This window comes from Phyllostomus hastatus, unplaced genomic scaffold (assembly GCF_019186645.2).
Source record: "Phyllostomus hastatus isolate PE091 unplaced genomic scaffold, TTU_PhHast_1.1 phas_contig_1048, whole genome shotgun sequence".
In the NCBI taxonomy this organism is placed as follows: Eukaryota; Metazoa; Chordata; class Mammalia; order Chiroptera; family Phyllostomidae; genus Phyllostomus; species Phyllostomus hastatus.
In genome coordinates this window covers 1,571,817-1,587,971 of record NW_025333513.1, presented here as the reverse complement: position 1 = coordinate 1,587,971, position 16,155 = coordinate 1,571,817, and positions in this window count along the sequence as shown.

Genomic DNA, 16,155 nt, shown 5'->3' with positions numbered 1-16,155 from the left:
TCAATGCAATTGTTGATAGATTTGTATTTTTTGCCATTTTATTGTTCATAGTTTTGATCTTCTTTTTCTTAAATAAATCCCATTAACATTTCATATAGTAATGGCTTGGTGATGATGAACTCCTTTAGATTTTTTTGTCGGGGAAGCTCTTTATCTGCCCTTTGATTCTAAATGATACCTTTGCTGGGTAGAGCAATCTTGGCTGTAGGTCCCTGCTTTTTATGACTCTGAATATTTCTTGCTAATCACTTCTAGCCTGCAAAGTTTCTTTTGATAAATCAGCTGACAGTCTTATGGGAACTCCCCTGTAGGTAACAGGGAACTTTTCTCTTACTGCTTTTAAGATTCTCTCTCTATCTTTAACCTTTAGCATTTTAATTGTGATGTGTCTTGGAGTGGGCCTCTTTGCATCCATCTCGTTTGGGACTCTCTGTGCTTCCTGGACTCACACGTCTATTTCCTTCACCAAAATAGGGAAGTTTTCTTTCATTATTTTTTCAAATAGATTTTCAAAAGAGATTTTATTCTTTCTCTTCTCCTTCTGTCACCCCCTATGGTGTGAATGTTTGACCCCTTGAAGGTTCAATACTAAGAGGCTGCTTATACTATCCTAATTTTTTGGATTCTTGTTTGGTCTTGTTGTTCTGATTGGTTGTTTTTTGCTTTCTTGTGTTCCATATCATTGATATGATTCTCAGCTTCATCCACTCTGCTGTTGTGTCCCTGTAAATTGTTCTTTGTTTCAATTAGTGAATCCTTAGTTTCTGACTGGATCTTTTTTATGCTGTTGAGGTCCTCACTAAGTTCCTTGAGCATCTTTATAGCCAGTGTTTTGAACTCTGCATTTGTATATTGCTCATTTCCATTTCATTCAGCTCTTTTTCAGGAGTTTGATCTGTTCTATCATTTGGGCCATGTTTCTTTGTCTCCTCATTTTGGCAGCTTCCCTGTGTTTGTTTCTATGTATTAGGTAGAGCTGCCATGACTCCCTGTCTTGGTAGTGTGGCCTAATGTAGTAGGTGTCCTGAAGGGTCCAGTGGCACAGTCTCCCCTCTCACCCAAGCTGGGTACTCAAGGTATACCCTTTGTGTGGGCTGAGTACACCCTTCTCTTATAGCTGAGCCTTAGTTGCCATTGGCAGATCAATGGGAGGGATTTACCCAGGCCAGTCAGCTGTAAGGACTAGCTGTGACCACTGACCGCCCACCCCCGCCCTCTGTGGGGTATTGCAGGGTGATTCTCTGACATGGTTTGTAGCTGTCCACTGGGTGTGCTGGCCCTGAAGTTCCAAGGTGGTGCAGGCCAAGCTCAGCCTGCACCTGTGTTTTGCCCAGGGCTACCCTGCCTGAGCTATAGAGCAGTCTGAGATAGCTGCTGCTTGTGCTGTGCTTGGAGATTCCCAGGCCAAGCCAAGCTGTGAATCTAGGTTGGCTGCTGCTAGTGCTGGGCCTGAGGCTCACTGAGGTCAGCTGTTGCTTGTTTGATAGGATTTAGGAAGTTGTGAAGTATGAGTCAAGACCCAGCATTCCTATGGAAAAGCAGCTTGGGTGGGCCCATTAGTTGGGTGTGGCAGAGTCTCTGGGGATCTTCAATGCAGGTCAGACAATGTCAGCTAGTTTGATGGAGTCTCAGATATGGCAGCAGTTTACCAGCTCAGTATGGATGGATGTGGTTTCTTTAATTTTGCAGTTGTTGGACTTTCATTCAACTTGATTTCTGATGGTTCTGAGTGATGGCTGTTCTACATTTTAGTTGTAATTTTGATGTGGTTATGTGAAGAGATGAGTCCTGTCTGTCTATACTGCCATCTTGACTGGAAGTCTACTTTTGTCTTTTAATCTTCATACTAGCTATGTAAGTGTTTAATCCACTACCTTTAGTACAAGCATACCTTATTTTATCTCACTTTGCTTTACTGCAATTCACAGATACTGGATTTTTTACAAATTAAAGGTTTGTGGCACTCTTGCATTGAGCAAATCTGTCAGCATCAAGTTGGCTAGTATTTTTAGCAATAACTTATTTTTAAATTAAGGTATGCACATTTTTAGGTGTAGTGCTATCACACACTTAATAAACTATACAATATAGTGGAAACATAACTTTTATGTGCACTGGGAAACTAAAATATTTATGTGACTTGCTTTATTGTGATATTTGCTTCTTTGTGGTGGTCTGAAATCAAACCTACAATGTCTCCAGTGTATGCCAGTATACATTTACCTTAACCAGTAAGATTTATACTTTTATATATTTTCTTATTACTAATTAGCACTCTTTCTTTACAACTTAAAAAAGTCCCTTTAATGTTTGTTGTAAGCCTGGTTTAGTGGTGATGAACTCTTTTAGATTTCACTTCTCTGGAAAACTTTTTATCTCTCCATTCTGAATGATTACTTTGCCAGGCAAACTATTTTTGGTTGGAAGTTTATTTTTTTCTTTTAGCACTTTATACATATATGGTACCATTCCCTTTTGGCTTGCAAACTTTCTGCTGAAAAATCTGCTCACAGTTTATGAGGGTATTCTTTTTTGTAACAATTTGTTTTTCTCTTGCTGCTTTTAATATTCTCTCTTTACCTTTAACTTTTGACATGTTAATTGTGTCTCAGTGTGGGTTTCTTTAGATTAATTTTATTTGGAACTCTCTGTGCTTCCTGGATTTAGACTTCTGTTTCTCCAGGTTAGGAAAGTTTTCAGCAATAACTTCTTCAAATAAACTTTCTTTCCTTCTTCTCCTTCTAGAAATCCTGTAACGAGAATATTAGACTGCTTAATGTTGTTCCATAGATCCCTACGGCTATCTTCTCTTAATTTTTTTTTCTTTTTGCTGTTCTAATGGGGTGTATTCCTCTGCCCTGTCTTCAGTTTCACTGATTTTTTTATTTGTCTATTCTACTGTTGATTCCTTTTAATGTATTTCTCAGTTCATTTTTGTATTCTTCCTCTCTATGCCTTCTATTTGGTATTTTCTTATGTTTTCTATCTCTTTGTTGAAGTTCTCACTGTGTTCATCCAGTCTTCCATGAGCAACTTTATGACCATTACTTTGAACTCTTTATCAGTTATATTTTTATCTCCATTTTAAAGGTTTTTTTCCCTGAGGATTTATCTTTGTTTATAATATGTTCCTGGTTTCCTCATTTTGCTTGACTCTCTGCATTTGTTTCTATATATTCAATAAAATAGCCATCTCTCTCAGTTTTGAAAGAGTGGCTTTGTGAAAGACAAGAACCTTAACATTCAGCTTTGCCTAGTCTTTTGGTTGTCTCTCAAATGTTTGTGATTTGACAAGAAACCATTTTATTTCTAATACCTCCCAGTTCTTGAGGATGTGCCAAGACCTGTCAGTTTCCCAAAGGGTAGGATCTCACTCAGCACCTATATTTAAATGGATTGGAAGCCAGACACTCAGACAAATACATGCATACAAATACATACAGCCCTTTGGGACCACAAGCATAAAGCCAGACCAGACAATTTGGAGGGTCTCCTGGACGACAGTCTCAAAAAACTGGGCTCCAGACAACTACTTCTTCAAACTCTCTCTGCTTGATTATCACATCCTTTTCCCTGTGTGTCTAATCCCAACTCTCTGTGTATCTAATCTCTTTCATAAAGATACTCGTGATGACACTTAGAACCCACCCAGATAATCCAAGATAAACTTTTCTTAAGATCCATAACTCCAGAATATCTTTTTGGCATGTAGAGTAATACTCACTCTTTTAGCATATAAGGTAGTATTCACAGGTTCTAGGTTTTAGGCAGTAAATATATTTAGAAAAGAGGCATTTTTTTTCTCCCACCATACCTTCCCTATAGCTAAGAATCCCAGAGGACAAATTCAGGCAAGAGTCCCAGTCAAGGGCTCTAATTGGCCAGCTTGAGTCGCATGTTCATTCTTAAGTTGATCATTGTGGCCAGGGCACAGAGAACCTCTGGTTGGTCAGCCCAGTTATACTCCTAACCTTGCCACTGGGGAGTGGGACCAGCCTTATCTAATCACATGGACCAAGTGGTATCACTATGGGATACCTTTATGGTATCACTAAGGAAGTGTTGCTCCCAATGAATGGCAGGCAAAATACACATCCTCTACAGATAAGAGGGGATTTGATGGGCATTCTAGACAGAGATACATATGAGCAAAGGCTCAGAATCAGGAGCATCAAAGCATAAGAGTAATTTTAACAACTGCCCACTTTCATTGGGTATATATGTGCCAGACACTTTGCAACATTTTGCATGTGCTAACTCATTTCTTTCTTACAACACTCCATGACAGAGATGTACTGTCATTATCCCCATTTTCATAGATGAGGAAACTGAGGCACAGAGAAATTAAGCAACTTCCCACATTTTCACGGCCAAGAAGCACAGAGACAAGATTTGAACCAAGGAAACAGGTGTCCGAGTCTATGCTTTCTTGCTGCTCTTAGTTTGGAAGGAAGACAGGGGATATATGGGAGAGAGCCCAGAAAGCTTTGTTGAGCCAGGCTGTGGAAAGAGTCAGAGGTCAGGCTGGGGCACCGGGGCTCTATTTAGATCACAAGTGCATGGGTGTTAAAGCAAGGAGTCATGTGACCCAGACAGGGCTTCAAGAGGGATGGGAGACAGGGGAGCTGAGGGAGGGACCAGCGAGTTGGCTGATGCAGTGATGGGGGCAATGGAGATGAGGGCCTGCAAGAAGGTCCAAGGGTGGAGTGAGAAGGAGGGATCACACCTGAAAGACACCTCAGGGGACAAAACAACATGTCTTAGAGATTGTAGACCTGGAGGCAGGCCCCTTGTGACACAGACAAGTTGGTTGGGAGAAGGAGGTAGTTTGAGGGCAGAGGGAGGAGGGGCTATTCCACGTGAGATTTACCGAGTTGAAGGGATGATGACAAAGTCTTTCATTAACCTCTGAGTCCCTCGTTGTTCATAGGTCACCCCTGAAGTGAGATGGGTTGGAGTACTTTCCTGAGGAGAGGGGGGCGGTAAGTGGGTGTCTTGTTTGTCTCACAGCAGCTTCCATTCCTGGGGGGCTGTGACCACCCTCCATAACATGCACTCAGCCTGGAGCACACCTCCCGCCCCTGGAGCAGTGGCCCCTTCATCTCCCTGGAAGCAGTGAGGGGCAGAATACAACTGTGTAATAAGTGCAGGGAGAGAGCAGTTCCACTGAGGGTTTCAGCAGAGGAGGCCGCTGCCTTGAGGCCACACTGTGGGGGGTCTGAGCCCCAATGCTGCTGTGCTTCCACCCAGCAAAAGTTCCCACAGGAAACCTGTGGTCAGGCTGTTTGTGTCACAACTATATCTGGACACTCTGGTTTTAAATTTGAGATTCTGGGACCCTCAACAAATGTAGCTCAGGGAGAGACAAAGACTTCAGCTTATCAGAAATGACTTTAATGACTCAGGTCTCGAGGAAGACCTGGGAATCGGTGAGGTGCACCTGCCTCTGACTTCCACACTGGACTTGACTGCTTTGGCTGCTTGTGTTGTCAGAAGCCCAGTGAGAATGTGGGTGGATCTGGGCCTGTTCTCCCAGCCCCTAAGCTGCTTTCTACTCCTCTTCTCCAGGTAAGTGCTTGCATGTATGTACACACACATACACACACAAACACACACTCACACACTCACACACTCACAGATGTGTACTTAGCTCTTCAGTCCCCTGGCCTGAGCCTATGTGGCCAGATAAAACTCCTGTGCTTACACAGCTTCCCCTGGGGCTAGTCCTCAACCAAAGGCAGCAAACCCTCACTGGCTGTAAAAGTGGGCCACGACTGCCTGTAGGGCTTCTGGGGAATCTGAAATTGGGCTCTCAGACATGTGCTTGGACTCAGCATTTATTCTATTCCTTCTGGCACTGCAGGAGCTGAAAGTTAAAGATTGTGTTTCCCAGACTCCCATGCACCTAAGGTGGTGTTAGTTTCTGAGTTAGGTTCTGATACATGGACACACATGAGATCTGGAAGGCAGACAGGAAACAGAGCCAGGCTCCTGGTCCTTTGGCTGTTTGCTGACGGCACATTAGTTTCTCTGCAGCAGTGTTCCCATGTCCTGTCACCAGCTTTGCAGGAGCCCAGAGAAGGTGCGGTGGTGACAGCAGATTCCAGACCCTGGGGTTGCAGCTGCAGCCCTGTGTTCCAGCAGGGGCCTTGATCCCTGCTGGGCAAGGGTAGGCCTCCCAGGTGGCCAGCTCAGCAGTATCGTTGCCTCATGCACTTCTATGACCTTGGGAGCACCTGATGCCGTGTCAATTCCCTCTCTACTTAAAATCACCTCCCAGCTCCTGTGTCCTGCACTGAGTGTTGATAGAAACAAACACAAATGCACTTTGTGCTGGCCATCCAGACCTTTAGCAGGGAGCTAACAGGACATAGGGGCCCTGGGACCAAAGCAGCCTTGAAGGACCCTAAAAAAGTGAAATTGAGGATACAGAGTCTTCAGGAGGTATACACACACGTGCACACTCATACATGCACACACACACCCATGCACACCCACCCACACATACACACACACTCATGTGCACACACACATGCTCACACACACACACACTCACACATGCACATGCACATGTACACTTACACATACACCCTGGGAGGAGATAGAGTGGCAACACTGTAACTGGGCAGCCTTGGGGGGTCTGGCTGCTTGCTGCCTCTGTGTATATGCATAACACGAAGATTTGTGGTGAAGGAAATAGGTTTTTATTAACAGGGTTCCCAATTTGAGGGTGCTGGGAGCATTTCTGCCCCAAGCCAACCAAGCAGACCTCTCCCGAAAAGCATAGAAAACCAGCCACCCCCAGGAAGATTAAAGTCTGAATCCATGCCTGGAAGTTCCCTATTACTGCTCATCTGTAACCCGGGGTTGTTACTCAAGTGGGTCTCGGTCTTCACAGCTCCAGGCCCTCTCTGGTGCCAGCATCAACATCGCCTCGCAGCAGCTCTCTCTTTCTCTCAGGTTTTGGGTGTGCCGCCAGGTCGCACCCTAGATGGTTGTTCAGGGGAAGCTCCATTTGTGAGGAACTTCCCAGCCCATGCCTCTTGTGCTGCTCTCAGGATGAGAGAGTGGAAGTAGTCCAGGACCTGTGTGCCATGCTGCCCTAGGTGGTGGAGTCCCAGGGGCTGGTGCGAGCAACACGCACCCCAGCATGGACCCTACCTCCAGGAGCTGGCTTCCAACCATGCAGGGCCCAAGCCCCAAGCAGTCCCAGCCTCTGCCACTCCAGCCAGTGTGGGGCAAAGCAAGAGAGCGAGGCTTCTGCCTTCCTTCTGATTTAAATGTCTTCTCCCAAAATCTCACATGTGCTGGAAGCCAGTGTGGGCATCCAGCTGTCCAACCAATGAGGGCTAATGTTGGCCATGTTTGTCTTTTTCCCCTCTTCCAGCTGCCATGCTCTGTGAGGGGGCAAAGTCTTGGACCACTCATGTTCCATACAAGCTCCCTTCTGCTGAGTCAGTCACCAGCTGCCCGGCTGCCTCAGGCAGCCTCCCTCCTCCCTCCTGGGAAGTCTGCTTTTAACCTTCAATTCTGCCTTGGGGTTTTTTTCCCCACCCCCTGCCTTCTCCAGTGATTTGGCCTGACCCCTCTGTTACACTTTCTCCTTGCCTTGTGCTTCAGTGTCTGGGATCTCTAGCCTCACATAGCCCTGTGTGGCCAGATAATGTGTTGAAATGTTAATTCATATTCTGTGTACCCTCTCATAGACCTTGGCCAGTTCATTTGGCAGCCAGGAGGACAGCTGTTGTCTCAGGGAAGGGATGACTCAGCATAAAGAGAGAAACAAGCAGTCCTTGCCTGGCTTTTGAGTTTCAACATCATAGCCCTTGAGGGGAAACAGAAATGACTCAGGTGGCTGAACAGTTCAGGAGACCGGGCTGGTGGGATGACACAGAGCAGACTCCCCACCCTTCTCCTACCTCCCCCCCACCCTACACCCAGAACTTTCTGGAAGAGGACTCAGAGAGAAACAGAAGGACAGTAAGCAGGATATAGACAGTTTGGGCCCCTGACAAAGATGAGCCCTGAGGTCACATGTGACCCTTGAGCTTGGTTTACTGTACCTATTGGGTTGCAGAGTCCCAATTCCAAATTCTTCCAATCTGATTGGCTTAGTTCACTTTTTTCAGCCAGGTCCCAAGTCAAGGTCAGTGACCAGCCCACAAGGACACAGCCTTTAGCTCCAGTGTACCTCTGGTGTAAGCCATGGCCGGGAGCTGGGCTGCCTGGATTGAGGCATGGGTACCATGCACTGGAGGCTTAGAAGGGGGCACGGTGGGGGCCCAGCAGACCCACCTCATCCCAGACATCCTGCTGCTGTCACAGACGGCAGGCCCTTCAGGGCAGGGTCTGTGGGTTGGAGGGCTTTTGTGGTTCCTTTCTCTCACTGGTGCACCATGGAGCCGCTGACACATTACTGCCAAGAGCTAGGAGTTTTGCCAGATGGAACATTTATTTGCTTTTGAACTTTTCCATGTTGCAGGAAACTGCCTTGTTAAGAACTCCAGGTATTCCAGCAGCCAATTTCATGCCCCAGTTTCTGCTGGATGCTGTGGAAGCTTGGGCCTGTCACCAGAGTACACTGCACCTCAGTTTCCTAATTTGTTTCCTCATACACATCTTTTGGGGGGCTTATGTGACATTCATCAGCATAAAAAATGCTACGAAGAAGCCCAAAGCAGACCCTGTAAATATAAACCCTGTGCTCTCAGCTTTTCTCTTTTCTGTCTCTCCCAGGTAGGGCCCCAGCCCAGGCCTCCCCCGCCCCTCCCCCAGTCCCCTCAGACCCGAGTGGAGGGAGGCAGAGCCCCCTCGCCCCTTGGCAGCCACAGTGAGGGGCCGGGCCAGCCAGGCTGGGGCAGTGAGGTGCTGCGGAGCCTTTCTCCCTGTGATGGATGGCCTGCAGGCTGGAGCCGCAGTTCCAATTTGCTCCCCATTTGGACAGCCACTTTACCCACAATTCAGCTTGTCAGGGCCACAAATCACTCTGTGCAATCTGACAAGGAGGCAGCAGGAGACCAGAGGCAGGGCACCGTGAGTCCCAGAGGATCCTGGGCTGGGGAGAGGGGCCAAGGGTTGGGGTGCTGATGATACAAGGTTGGGCTCCAGGCTGGGCCCCCTTTTCCCTCCACTCCCACCTCCTCAAGTGCCAGCCATCCCCATGGGTCCAGACGACCTGCTCTACATCCAGTTCTAACCCCTCACGCCTTCCCAGGTCCCTGCCCAGGTGTCCTTCATCCCCCCAGACAAGCACAGCAAACCCTGCGCTTGCCATCCAGCTGCCCCAAGCTGTCTTCAGCCCACTCAGGCCCTGGCTCCCCTTACACTGAGCTCCCTCCGGGCCTTCTGCTGCCTTCTGCCTCCGCCATGGGACTGGCCCGCTGCACTACCAGGTCATGAGGAGAATGAGGGCCATCCATCCATCCATCCATACATCCATTCATTCATTCTGAGAACACTGATGGAGCATCTGCTGTGTCATGACGGTGAGCAAAGCCAGTCCAGCGAGGAGGAAGACCTTCACTGACCGAGTAGAGAGGTGTGTCACCTCAAACTGAGACAGTGGCTGAGGAGGAAAGATCCCGGGAGCAAGGAGGGCGTGTAGCTGGGGGTCTGCCATGTCTGCAGTCGCTCTTCACTCCCTCCCTTTAGCGCTGCTTAGGCCCATCTCCTCCAGGAAGACTCCGCTGGTTTCCCATCTACAGGGTAGGGCAAACGTAGGTTTACAGTTGTTAATACATGAAACAAAGTTTATTCTTGTATTATTACTTATTAAGTATTGTATTATTTTCCACCCAAACAACTGTAAACCAACGTTTACACGTGCCCCCCCCCACCCCACACGTACAGCCCATCAATGGGCACTCCGTGAAGGGTCTCTACATTCGAGACTTCTCGTGGCACCTTGTCTTCCTGTTAAGCCCCCAAAGGTAGTGGCTCCCCCAATACAGTGTTCTGTCTATCCAAGTGTGTCCTGGACACCGGCAATGCCTTCTCAGGACTCGGCTAAGATGCTTTCTCCTCCCTGGCATGTGTCCTGGGCTTGGAGTTGAGCATTTGACCCACATACCTTGGGCTCAGAGGGCATAGGAGCTGCCCCCTCACCTCCACCAGGTGCCTCTGGGGCATCCAGCTTTACTCTGGATTTAAAGGTCTCCCCTCCAGTTCCTCTCCTGCCCCCCCAACCTCCCCCACCTCTGCCCTCTGCTAATGATGATGTAGAGACACAGAGAACAAGGACTCTGCTTTGATCTACAGCAGCTGCTTCTCTCTGTGATGGATTTCCCAGCCTCAGATATCACTTTCCCTGGCCTGGTCACAGTGCTCCTGGCTTCATCTCGCCGAAGGAACTGGTGCTTCTGTGCTGGGAATGAATGGGGAAGGTGACTTCCCCGTGTCCCCTCCAGGCCAGGTCCAGGGAGCAGCTGGCGGTGAGGGAGTCAGGCCCCACTGGTGGCAGGGCTGGGCGGCTGGCAGGCCTGAGTGGTCTCTGAGTGCTGACCCACCCCCCTCAGAGCCACCAGAACCTGGAGGGCTGAAGCAGAGGAAGTGCGAGGGCCTGTAAACTTCCCCCAATTGGGAGGGTCTGGGAGGCAGAGGCAGCCCATTACCTGTCCTAGTCTAGCCACAATGCCCCCATAATGAATCCTTTAGACAGCGGGCCCACTTTCAACCACTTCAGTGTCTGAACATCTGCTTTTAGACAAAAACCAAACGGACGGCAATTGTTCTGCATGGAGAAGACTCACTCTAGGATCCTCTATGAAGTGTTTTCCTGGTGAATTTCAATGAGGATTTGTGCCTGGCACTGATTTATGTTCCCAACCTTTCAGGCACTTGGGCTTGTATAAAGGGAGGACTGCCCACATCAGAGGCCTGTCTGCCGATCTGATCTCAGCAGAGACCCACCCGCCCACCAGATAGGTGGGAGGTGGGGGAGTGGGGAAGGGGCCACAGTGTCCCTCCACAGGGGCTGCACTCACATCTGCCTCCCAGAGCGAGCTCTTCTGATGCTTAGAGATCTGGGGGTTTGGACCTTGGCAATGACTCCATGCTTCAAGCAGGGGCTGAGCAAAGCTGCTTCCACTCCTGAGGCTCCTCTCCCCTCTCTTCCTTCTTTCAAGGCCCTCCCTTTTGATCTGCCCTGTGTTTTCATCTCCCTGCTCCTCTTCCTCTTCCAACAGCCCTCTCCCAAGCCTCCCTGCACCAGACAATCTCTATTCCCACCCTGGCCCAGCTCCTTTCCTCCCCGCCCCACCTAGTACTGTTTGCACAGCGGGCCCCCTGCCCTGTCGGCCTCCAGTTGGATTCCAGGCATGGTGGGAGTTTGGAGGGTGAGGGGACAACAGGGTGGGTGTTCATGGCTCCTGTGCGGCAGTTCCTCCCTGCCCGCCTCTCTGGGCACGTCCTGCCCTGGCTCCACGGTGCCAGCCCCCAGACGCATCCCTGAGGGTTGTCGAAGTCCCGTGTGCACCTTCTGCAGATTGTCCCCTGTCTGAAGGGCTGTCCGTCTGCTTCCTGACCATTCCCTTCCTCTCCTGTCCTCTTCCCCTTTCTCTAGTCCTGTCCCTTTTCTCTTTTGCCCTTCCCAGGGCTCATTCCTGCTGAGAAGGGGCTGGCTGGGCAGCACCGGGGATGACGGTGGCCCAGTCAGGCCTGGAGCCCAGGCACGGTGAGGCTCATTAACCACTTGGGATATTCCACAATTCGACTATTGTTGATTCATCCAGGGGTGCACAGGCCCAGGGGAGTGGCTTCAGGTGAGTCAAACCCTCAGGAAGCAGATTCGTAAGTAACTCCAGGGTAGCTAAGGAGGGGCCCCATATCCAGCAGGATGGACAGGTCCTGTTATTTGCCCAGGACACCCACTTCCAGAGGGTTACCTTAGGACAGCCGGAGAAATTTGGTTCCTTGCAGCATTTTCCATAAAACATTCATGTCATAAAGTGTTCCGAACAAAAGGGGTTTCATGGCCACACAGGTCAGAGAAGCTCTGTGTTCCGGAGACTCCTGACACATTCCCGTCCGGCCAAGGCTCTGAAACGTGCTGCAGTGAAGAACAGTCTGTTCCATATGGGTCCCCAAAGCTGGGTCAGGGAACCAAAATACCACCCCTGCGCCTGTGCCCACCCCCACCCCAGGCTTAGTTCCTGAGCCCGGGGTTCCACAGAACGCACTTTGGGAAACCTTGATCTCAGGCCAAGCGTGCTTGGCTCTGTGAAGAAATAAGAAAGAACGAAAGAAGAGCAGGCTTTGAGCCATGTGGATGAGGCTGGGGTCTCGGCTCTGGTTCTTAGTGCAGCCAGGTTTGGGGAGAAGCATTTACCATCTTTCAAGTATAAATTTCTTCACCTCTGAAAAAGGAAGACTCCATTGCTCCGAGGATTCAAGAGGATAGTCACTGCTTAGTGAAGACTCACTTAGATGCAAGAACAGGATTCACATTACACAAAAAAGGGGATTTACTGGAAAGATGCTGGGTGCCTGCACATCCCCGTGGCAAGGGTGCGGCGTAAGGGCCCACACCCAGGAGGTGAGTGGTCACCTTGGAGTGTCTGCTCTCCATCCTCCACATCTGCTCCTCCACAGACCGTGTCTGTGGCTTCCAGGGCTGTGGGGCCACATGTGCCCACCCCCGGCACCATGGCAGCCTCAGCTCCTGCGACTAGACTGAGAGTAGTTCCCCTCAGGGCAGATTCCAGACTTCCAGGAGAGAGAGGCTGATTGGCTCAGTGTGGCTTTGCTCCTGGCCAGGGCACTGGGCTCCTGTACAGTTGTCCCTCGCTGTGTGGAGTGAAGCCACAATATGTGAACCTCGCTATATCGAGGGCTGACTGTATACTTCACTGGTGATGACCCATATAGAATTTTATGTGTTGTTAAAATTACGTAGGTTTAAGAGTGTAGAAAGTGTTTAAGAGCATATGAAGTGTTTATAAGGGTGTGGGAAAGGTTAATAAGAGAGTGGGAAAGGTTTATAGGAGTGTGGGAAGGGTTTATAAAGCCTTAAATATATATATAAATAATAAAATAAATATAACACTGCTGCTTCGAGGACTTTCATCTATCAAGGGTGTCCCTAGAATGTACCTTCCACGATAGGCGATAGGCGAGGGATCACTGACTCACTTGGCCTATGGCCACACCCCATGGCCCATCTACTCTAGGGGCGGTTCTCGGGACACATGGCCCGGAGGACACAGGCCGAGTGGATGCCTACAGGGGTGTCTGCTACAGCACTGCAGTGCCTGGGCTCAGGGTAAGTGCTCAGTGAGTGTGGCCGGTACGACTGCGTTCCGTGCTTCTGGCTGAGAAGGGGGCAGGGTTCGGGAAGAACAAGGACTGTTGTCCATCTGCAAAAGCCCCACTCCTACCACTCGCACTTTCTTGTGCATGAAATCACCTGGACACCAGACACAGAAATGTTACCCCAACGTGGGAAAAACTGATGACTCAGGCTATCTTCAAATGCAAAACTGTTCATCCAGAGACATCAGTAGAGTAAAAAGGCAGAACACCAAGCTGAAGAAGATGTTTGCCATACATATATCCAACAAAGGGCTGGCATCCAGAATTTATACAGAACTTCTGTAAATTGGTGAGAAAAAGACAGACAATTTGATTTTTAAATTGGCAGAAAATCTGAACAGGCACTTCACAAAAGAGGATGCCAAAATGGCCAATGCATGGGAGAAAATGTGCTCAACATCATTAGTCACCAGGGAAAGGCAAGTTAAAGGGTAAGATGACACCACCTCACACCATCAGAACGGCTCAAACGAAAAAAACAGAAACGTACCAGCTGTCAGTGAGGACGGACGCGCTCGAGCTCTGCTGGTGCAGTCTAACTCGGTGCAGCCCGTTGGAAAGTCATTCGCAGGGTCTCCCTCCCGCCCACAGACAAGCACCCTCCAGAGTGCACGTGAGCACCCAGGAAATCCAAGTGAGGGGATTCACAGTGACCCTCTTTTCACTGGAGACGGCCGATGCCGGGCAACAGCACAGCAGGACACACTGTGAGGCAGTTCTGAGCTGGAGTGCAGCTTGGCCCGAGAGAAAAGAAACCAAATCTGCACGCAGCGATGTGAACGACACTCACAATGTCAAGCAGAAGAGGCCAGACACAGTATCTGCAGAGTTCCAGACACATGAAGTTCAAAATCAGGCGAGACCTGCCTGAGCTGTTGGAAGTCATGAAGGGAACCTGAAGGGTTTCTGAGGCCCTATTAATGTTCTGCTCCTTGATCTGGTGTAGATTAGACAGATGTGAAATTTGTGAAAATGCATCAAGCAATTCACTTATGGATTGTACACTTTTCTGTACTTACGTATCCACCTATAACATGTATGGGAAAATACCATGCATGGCTTTTTTTTTTATCCTCGCAGAGGATATTTTTTCATTGCTTTTATGGGGTGGGGGTGGGGGCAGAGATAAATGTGAAAGACAAACATCGGTTACCTTCTCATCTGCACCCCAACTGGGGATTGAACCCAAAACCCAGGTATGTACCCTGGCTAGGAATTGAACCTGGGACCCTTTGGTCTGCAGGACAACGCTCCAACCTACTGAGTGAGCCACGCTAGCCAGGGCTAAATGGCTTATTTTAAGGGCAGAGTCCTGTGACCCACTCTCAGAGATTCTGATCATTGGGTCCTGGGAGTCTGCATTTGAACCAGCTTTCTGAGTGGCTCTGGGGCAGGTGGGGTCTGAGCAGCAGGCTGTAAGCCTGGCCCCGGCCAGTGCTGGGAGGATGGCAGTGCTTGGCCATTCTTGGTGGTCTGTCAGCAGGTGGTGCTGGGGGATGACTGGGGGTTGGGGAAAGGGCTGGGTGTGCTAAGAAGGCAGTGTGGGGGGAAGGGCTGGAAGGGGCAGGAAAGCCATGCACCAAGGCAGGAGGGGGGAGCCACTGTTCTCCAGAGCACGTCAGTAGCAAAGATTGTGTAGACTCTCTGGAATGTCTGCGGGGGTGAGGCGGCTGAAAGGACCCTCAGAGGGCCACTCTTCCTTGGGGCGGGGTGTGGATGCCAGGAGGGCTCCAATCACTGTCGGAGTTAAGTGATGCTCTGGGCCTCTGTCCGCCTTGTTTAATTCACACTCTTTACAGCCTCAGAGGTGGGCTGAGTTCCAGTTCTGGCCCTGTCTGAGTAACTGTGACCTTGGGGGCCAGTCACCTGCCCTTCCTGGGCCATAGGTAATCTGCCATAAAACCAAGGGTGGAACTATATGACTGGGGACCTCTCTGTTCACCTGGCCACCTCCAAGCAGCTCTCCCTCACTCCAAGTTGAGATCTCTACCCTCACACCTCTTGGAAGGTGCTGCCATTGACAGCACTGCCCATGGACGCTCTGGTTGGGTCAGGTTCAGGTCTATTTCCTCCCCACTCCCCACCCCTTTAGCAGATCACGAGCTCCTGGAGGACAGGGCTGGGCTCTATGCATCTTTGTGCAGAGCACCCCACAGTGTCAGGCACAATAACTGCTGAAATGAAACCTCTCAGGGTCTTCCTGTCCTGGCATGCTGGGGTTCTGGTTCCTTCCTTTCTGGGGATAGTTCAAGGATGCACAGGAGCCCAGGGGCAAGGGGGTCCACCATGCCATTCCATCTCCAGCTGGCCTGTGATGTGATGTGACTCTCAGTGAGTAAGGGGATCCAAAGAGGTATGCCCACGCCCCACCCCACGTCTTGCCTGGAGCTCTGGCAGGCAGGCAGGCACGCAGGCAGGCGGGTGGGTGTTCTGGCTGTCTCCCTGCTGAGTTCATTAGAGAGTGAGTTATTAATTCCTGGCTTGGGCAGGGCAGCCTGGGCTCTGGGTGCCCCTTGGAGCAGACAGGGGCAGGCCTGTGCTAATTGAAGGCTTAATTACTCTTCCCAGAGGAGGCTGCAGCCGGTGCCTTCCCTCTGCCATCTGGCCGTTTGTCTTCTCCTGGCAGGTCCCCTCTGCCAGCCCAGGGAACGCTGGCTGCCCCGCCCCCCGCCCCTGCCCGGCCCTGACACTGCCGGCTCCCAGCCTGGGTCTCCACCTGCACCCTCCCCACCGCAGGGGGCTCTCTCTGGTTCCTTTGCCAGGTCCTATGCTCTAGGGTCGCTCCTCATGCGTCGGCCTCCAGGGTTATTCCAAGCTTTGGATGTCTCCACACAGGCCCTGGGGTCT